Source organism: Sinocyclocheilus grahami, unplaced genomic scaffold, assembly GCF_001515645.1.
Source record: "Sinocyclocheilus grahami isolate Dianchi unplaced genomic scaffold, SAMN03320097.WGS_v1.1 scaffold1226.1, whole genome shotgun sequence".
Taxonomy (NCBI): Eukaryota; Metazoa; Chordata; class Actinopteri; order Cypriniformes; family Cyprinidae; genus Sinocyclocheilus; species Sinocyclocheilus grahami.
In genome coordinates, this window is record NW_015506405.1 from 211,551 (window position 1) to 218,762 (window position 7,212).

The window sequence follows — 7,212 nt, forward strand, 5'->3', positions numbered from 1 at the left end:
GTGGCTTTAAAAATATGTGTCTATATTTTCGGATGAGTGGTTATTGAAACGGATTTCAAGCCAAACTTTTTACCTAGTGTGACTGGCCTCATATTTTGCAGGAAAATGTTGACTGGCAGTTAAAAAAAAAAAAAAGAACATGAATCAAATTCAACTAGAAGAAAAATAGCCAAGGAGAGGAAAAGTTTGGTTAAGTCTCCCGATAAAAGATCTCCCGAGTCCAGTCTGAAGGCATTTTTATCTTTGCAGTTGAATTGGTTTGCATTTAAAAACATTTATTTTACCTGAGGATAGTTTCTTTTGCAAGCAGCAGAAGCCATAAAAGAGACAACTTCAGAACCCAGGAGTGGCATCTGTCCACTGATGTGTACCTGCTTTCATGTCGGGATGCCCTTTAAAGCATAGCCCAATTTGAATTATTGGAATGACCAGTGATGACACTTTACCTTCCCTCTTACCTCAAGAGGCCTTCACTTCTTGACTCGAGTGTTTGATGCTTCCATAGCTCTCGGTTTCAATAGATTCTCCACAGACAGTTCAAAATGCACAGAAAGAAAAACTGCACAAAACACTTCAAGCCTGTCAAGACCAAAATCTTGCATTATTTGTTTTCTGAGGTAAAAACTGAATTTACATTTGAAAGGAGGGAATGCTACACTGAACCGCTAAATGTTGCGGTCATTCAGAGATAATTTCAAACAAACACAAGAAAGGAAGATAAAAATAACAATGGAGCAAAATGGCCCCAACTGTTTGATGAGGTAGCGGTAACCCATTACCCTAACAGTAGGAAATGTTCAGTGGAGCTTGGACTGGATGCTATTATGAGCTTAATTTCTGGCACAAGCTGCCATCTGACGAGCAGAGAACTTTGGCTCATTAAAGCTCCTCAGCCTTTGTGATTCCGTCAGTTCTGATACGCAAAACTGTGACAGGGAGCCGGTGAATAGAAGTGATGGTCTTCAGAACTCCGGATGGAAGCTCTGCCAATCTTGTTTGATCAATCTGTCAAGGAGAATAGTTGTTTGACGCTAGGTGTCTAAGCCACAGAGTAAGCTCAATTAATCTCCAAGATGTTGTTCAATGCAAATATTCAAGCACAACCCATTCAAGCATCTTCACAAACCATACTGCTAAAAACATTTTTTTGGCCATATTACATTTGAAATATATGCTAAATGTGTTACAAAAAGCACTGCTTATCGAAAATATACTTTTCAAATTGAAAATATATTTTGTTTAAACCTTCAAATGACAAACTATATTGCCTAATGTAAGCAAGAAAGAAAGAAATCTAGATAAATCTGAAAATATATTTTTGGGTAAATGTACAGTTGTGGTCTAAATTTTACATTCACTTTGCAGTATCTGCAAAACATTAATAATTTTACCAAAATAAGTGTAAGACTTTTGGAACCGTTTTGCCCCCGTAGTTCTTCCTGTGTTTCCTTATATGGTCTTTTTCTTGTTCTTGTTTAGTTTGATTGCTTTATGATTCCTTGCACCTGTGTTGAGTTCCTTATTAGCCTGTGTATATAAGTTCCTGGTTACATCATTACAACGTTTTCATCATTAAAGACAGTTAAAGTTTATTCATGCCTCCTTCGTGCTTCCAGCAAGACACACCGTGACAGAAGATCTGACCAAACAAGATGACTGCGGCTGAAGACAGGCTTTGGTGTCTGCGGCAGGGTGGTCAGGAGTTGGAGAAGTATGTAGAGGTGTAGAGTTCCTAGAGGTGAGCTGGTTTGATGCTGCTCTCGGTGTCTGTTTTTGGCTGGAGCTGGATGATGCCATAATCGGCTGCGATCTTCCCACGTACAGTTTTCCCCTGATTGAGTTGGTTAATCATGTCTTTTATTTAAATAAAGTAAGTCTGAAAGTAGAAAAGGTTCAGAGCGATCATCATCCAGTCCCTCCCGAAAACCACTGGTCCTCGCCAGCACCCTCCACATACCCGGCCAAATGTTCTGACCACCCATCTCCTCCCAGCACCGTCTCTGTCCTCAGCCCAGAAACGCTGGCCGTTCATCAGTCAAGCCCACCCGTCCGTGGCTCACTCAATCCCACCGGGCGTTCCTCAGTCAAGTCCGCCGGCCGCTCAGAAGTCAAGCACGCCGGCCGTGCTCACTCAAGCTCGCCGTCCATTCCTGACTCAAGCCCGTCAAGCGCAGGGAGGGCCACTGTTCCCGAGGTAGGCCTACGGAAGACCTCAAAAGACTATATTCTACCCAATAATCTTTTTTGGGGGAGGTAGTAGGGATCCATCCGTGGAGGCTGGGCCGAGTGCCGAGGCCAGGCTCCCCGAGCTCCCTGTTCCGCCATGGCCTCCTAAACTGTCTGCTCCGCCATGGCTCCCCGAGCTCCCTGTTCTGCCATGGCCTCCTAAACTATCTGCTACGCCATGGCTCCCTGAGCTCCCTGTTCCGCCATGGAGGTATTCCCTGTGTCCCAGTCCTGCACCAGCATCCAGGGCGCCCACCCCCCCTCCCTAGTGGAATTGTTACGGCGCGGGACGCACCTTCTAGGAGGGGGGAGTTATGTCAGACTTTTGGACCCGTTTTGCCCCCTGTAGTTCTTCCTGTGTTACCTTATGTGGTCTTTTTCCTGTTCTTGTTTAGTTTGATTGCTTTATGATTCCTTGCACCTGTGTTTAGTTCCTTATTATCCTGTGCATATAAGTTCCTGGTTGCTCTGTGTTCCTTTGTCGGATCTACTTGTTAGTTACGTGTGTTTGTGCTTTTCCTATGTTGGATTATTCCCCTGCGTTTTCATGCCTCCTTCGTGCTTCCAGCAAGACACACCATGACAATAAGAGGGATCAAACCAAATGCATGTTATTTTTTTACTTAGTACTGACCTGAAAGATATTTCACTTAAAAGACATTTACATATAGTCCACAAGAGCAAATAATAGCTGACCCCGTTCAAAGGTTTACATACATTTGATTCTTAATACTGTGTTGTTACCTGGATGATCCACAGGGGTTTTTTTTTTTTTTTTTGTGATACTTGTTTATGAGTTCCTTGTTTGTCCTGAACAGTTAAACAGCCCGCTGTTCTTCAGAAAAATCTTTCAGGTCCCACAAATTCTTTGGTTTTCCAGCATCTTATTTGAACCCTTTCCAACAATGACTGTATGATTTTGAGATCCATCTTTTCACACTGAGGATAACTGAGGGACTCAACTATTACAAAAGGTTAAAACGGTCAATAAAGCTCAAGAAGGAAAAACGATGCATTAAGAGCCGGGGGTGTAAACTTTTCAAAAGAATGAAGATGTGTAAAAAAAAATTATTTAGCCTAAATACCTTTTTTTTATTCATTTAGTACTGCCCTTCAGAAGCTACAGAAGATATTTGCATGTTTCCTAGAAGACAAAATAAGTTCAATTTACCCTGATCTTCAAATTCAAAAAGTTTTCACCATCAGGCTCTTAAAGGGGTTATATGATGTTGCTAAAAAGAACATTATTTTGTGTATTTGGTGTAATGAAATGTGTTTATGCGGTTTAAGGTTAAAAAAACACATTATTTTCCACATTCTGCACATTATTGTTTCTCCTCTATGCTCCGCCTTTCTGAAACGCATCGATTTTTACAAAGGTCATCGGTCTGAAAAGCGAGGTGTGCTCTGATTGACCAGCTATCCAGTGCGTTGTGATTGGCCAAATACCTCAAGTGTGTGACGGAAATGTTATGCCCCTTACCATACTGTTGATGCCTTGTCCAGCCGGAGCGACGAGACAAAAACATTAAAACCCATTATAAACGAGGCATTTGTTGCATCCAGTGGGGACATAATTACAGATTATAATGACTTATACTGTCTTTTTATGCGTTGCATCGCTCCGCGTAAACATAAAACCATGTCTGCATTTGTTATCAGAGAAATGACAAACAACAAGCGCTACTCTATCTTGCTCAAAACTCGCATTTGAATCATCAGCGGCAAATCCTTTAAATATGAAAACTGTACTTACAGTCTGAGTTAGAACAGCCGGCATTGTAGTCTACTATTCCAGGATCAGGAAACAGTCCTCCATAAAAAATGTGCTGCACACATCTGAATATTTAGGTTGAACTGTTCTGGAACAGTGTTGTAAATACAACTTAACCACTGATTTCTAGTTGTGTCCTCTTTTGGAAGGCCAAACAAAGTAGTTTCGCTTTCACAACGAAACACAGCGTCACACACGGCGGGCTTGAGTGAGCGGAGGCCGGCGTAGAGTGAGCGGCAGCCGGCGGATTCGACGAAGGAGCGGCCGGCGGGCTTGCGGCAACCACACGTGACGACCCCGGGATGGACTCCTTTTCGTCCACGGTGAAAGCCGATCCGGCGATCCACAGCATGAAGTTTATGTATTTCCTCGGCGACCAGCACAGATCAGTTCTAGGCATGACAAAGTGGATATCGTCCTCTTTTGGCAGGCCAAACAAAGTAGTTTCGCTTTCACAACGAAACAAAGTGTCTTCACGACATGGCGGCAGCAACAATACTACAGCGAGGATAAAAGTTGTGCCTTCTTTCTTTGCGTGAAAATTTGGGCGGCGTTATGCAAATCTTCCCACATCGTGAAGTAGACATGTGGGGGCATGTTAGAATGAGCCGTTTTAGGTAGGCATGGTTGACTCTTAACTTTTATAAAGAATATCTCTTTGGATTTGAGACTTTAGTCTTTGCAACTTTACAGATCTTCTTTATGCACCAAGAGCTTGTGACACTTCAAAGAGAAAGGAAACATTGAAATCGCATCATATGACCCCTTTAATGCATTTTGCAGATACTGCAAGTGTACGTAAAATTTTGACCACAACTGTATCTATATCGATCTTATATATAGACCTATTTTTTCAGCATAGAAAAATAAAGCTGTAAGAGAAAGCCAAAGAGAACAAAACAACTGTTGGAATTTACTAATCTACAGTACAATTGTGAGCCCCATTAATGAGCCTGAATCAATGATGCTCCAGTATAACCCTAAAAAATGAATCACCTTGCATTTAATTTAAGCTTTAACTGGGTGCTCAACAGCTGTTCAAGCTGCTTCAGTCTCATTATCTTTACAACTGTTCGCTGTCACGCAACGCGCCCAAGACCGTTTCCTTACCTTGACAACCCTACCGTGGCATGCAATAATAGAAAAGACAGCCTCACAATTTCCAAACTCAAGAAAGTCTGCTGAGCCACTGAGATCTTTACTGTCATTTAAAACAGAGCTGAGATAGAAGAACTGCACCAACAGCATAGAACAAACTTAACTTGAACCAAAAAATGTATTTTCATGTAAGTAAAGTGGCATTTTCATGTTGAGGTCAGTGTACAGAGAAATGTGACATTCTCCTAGTTGGATTTCACAGGAAATCTTGTTATAAGTCACTCTAAGGCTGTGAAAATCCTTTGAGATTATACATGATCCATGTAATGCTTCTTTGACACTTGTGAAAGGATAAAAAGTCTGCATGCTAAACCTTGTGTCTAACACAAACACACAACCGTCGTGCGCTCCTGTTTTTGAGCTTTATAACCCAAAATGGCCAATGAACTGTTTAATTCTCACCTTGACATATACAACACGGTATTTTGATCTAAATGTCAGCTGCTTCAGTTTTGATCAGAAAACCGTGATTAACATTAATATCACCTGACACCTATAACATAAATGTCTTGAGAATGTCATTCGGCAGCAAGATTCACCTATATAACACCAGTGAATGTCAGTGCATAAGCCAAACTATTTGTTCTGCTTCACTTTTCATTATGCATTAAATATTTTTTTTTAATCAAAAGTAACAGTAAAGACATTTACACTGTTACACTGTTTATTATAAATAAACTTTCTAAATAAATACTTCCTTTTCATTAAAAAAAAAAATCGTCTCCAGGTTATGTATGTAACCATGGTTTCCTTTCGAAAGGGAACTCAACGCTGCGCCCTCTAGAGGGTGCTAGGGGAACGCCTTCAGCGTGACCGGTGTCTGAAGCATTAAATGAAAAAACGACAATGAATTTGACATTGGCAGGCGGCAGCCTATGACGTAAACAATAAAGTGAATGCGGGTATAAAAGAGCACCTGCGGAAAACGTCATCCTCTTCTTTGTCTTCAAGCCTTGTGTACGGAAACACATGCGTTTGACTCACGGGGGGTAAGGATGCGCTCACTGTTTGCATTCGCGGAACTACTAGAGCAGAGATCTGTACTCTAGTTTTTTGTCAGCGTTTGCACGAGCGCGTTCACCTCTCGAGGGAGTTGAACAAGCTTAATACGATGCATTCACGGCGGTTTCTGTTCTTGCCTGATTCTTGAGAGAATTTAGTCTTTGAACAGAGTGTGTTTGGCTCTCGACGGAGATTAGCCACGCTGCGAGATGTGATCGCATTGAGAATGCCTCTATGCCTGATTCTCTTTGAGAATTGAGTGCCTTTCACCCGCGTTTTGGGTCTCGCGGCTGCTGAGGCAGTTAATCAGACCGGTCACAGGGATTGTAGGCGGGGCCTGGAAGGAATCTGACGAGGAGGGCCCGAGGAGTGCTTTCTCTTTCAGAATTCCTTTTTGGGTTTATTTTATTTTACAGAATAGGAACTGTGTATAATGTGAGATATCTACATTATTGGTGAAGGAGGCTCCTGACTTGGTGTAATGGCAAGTTTTTGAGTTGTTAGGCTCTTGTTTGAGCCTCCTTTGAGCCTCCTCATCCTCGCAGCCCAGGACGTGAATATTTAGGTTGAGCATGGTTTCTGCTCTTCTCGCCGAGAGAGTTATACTGCGCACTCTGCTCCCCAGTATATTTATTTGCAGTTATTTCAGGGTTTTTTGAGGCTCTCTGTGAGCCTCCCTGATCAGCTGTTCATGAGCCTGGTAGCTCCCCCCCCTCCCTTTGAGGGTCGCTATGCTGAGATCGCAGTTCCTAGTGTTTTTTCAACAGAGCTCTGTGGCTGTTTTAGGTTGTTAGGCTCTTGTGGGCCTCCTTGATAAGTCGCTCTTAGGTCGAGCTTTGAGTACTCCCCTCACTTGAGGTCTTCGTACTGAGTATGCTGATCCATAAGGGTGGGTGGTTGTACTCCCCCTTGCTTAGAGGGTTGGTATGTTGAGTGCTTGCTCCCTAGAGCTCTATTCGGCACTTAGGAGCATGGTCAGTACTCCTAGCTTAGTACTTCAGCTTTGAGTCGTTAGGCAGTGTACTCCGCTCCCTAGAGCTCCGCTTAGACAG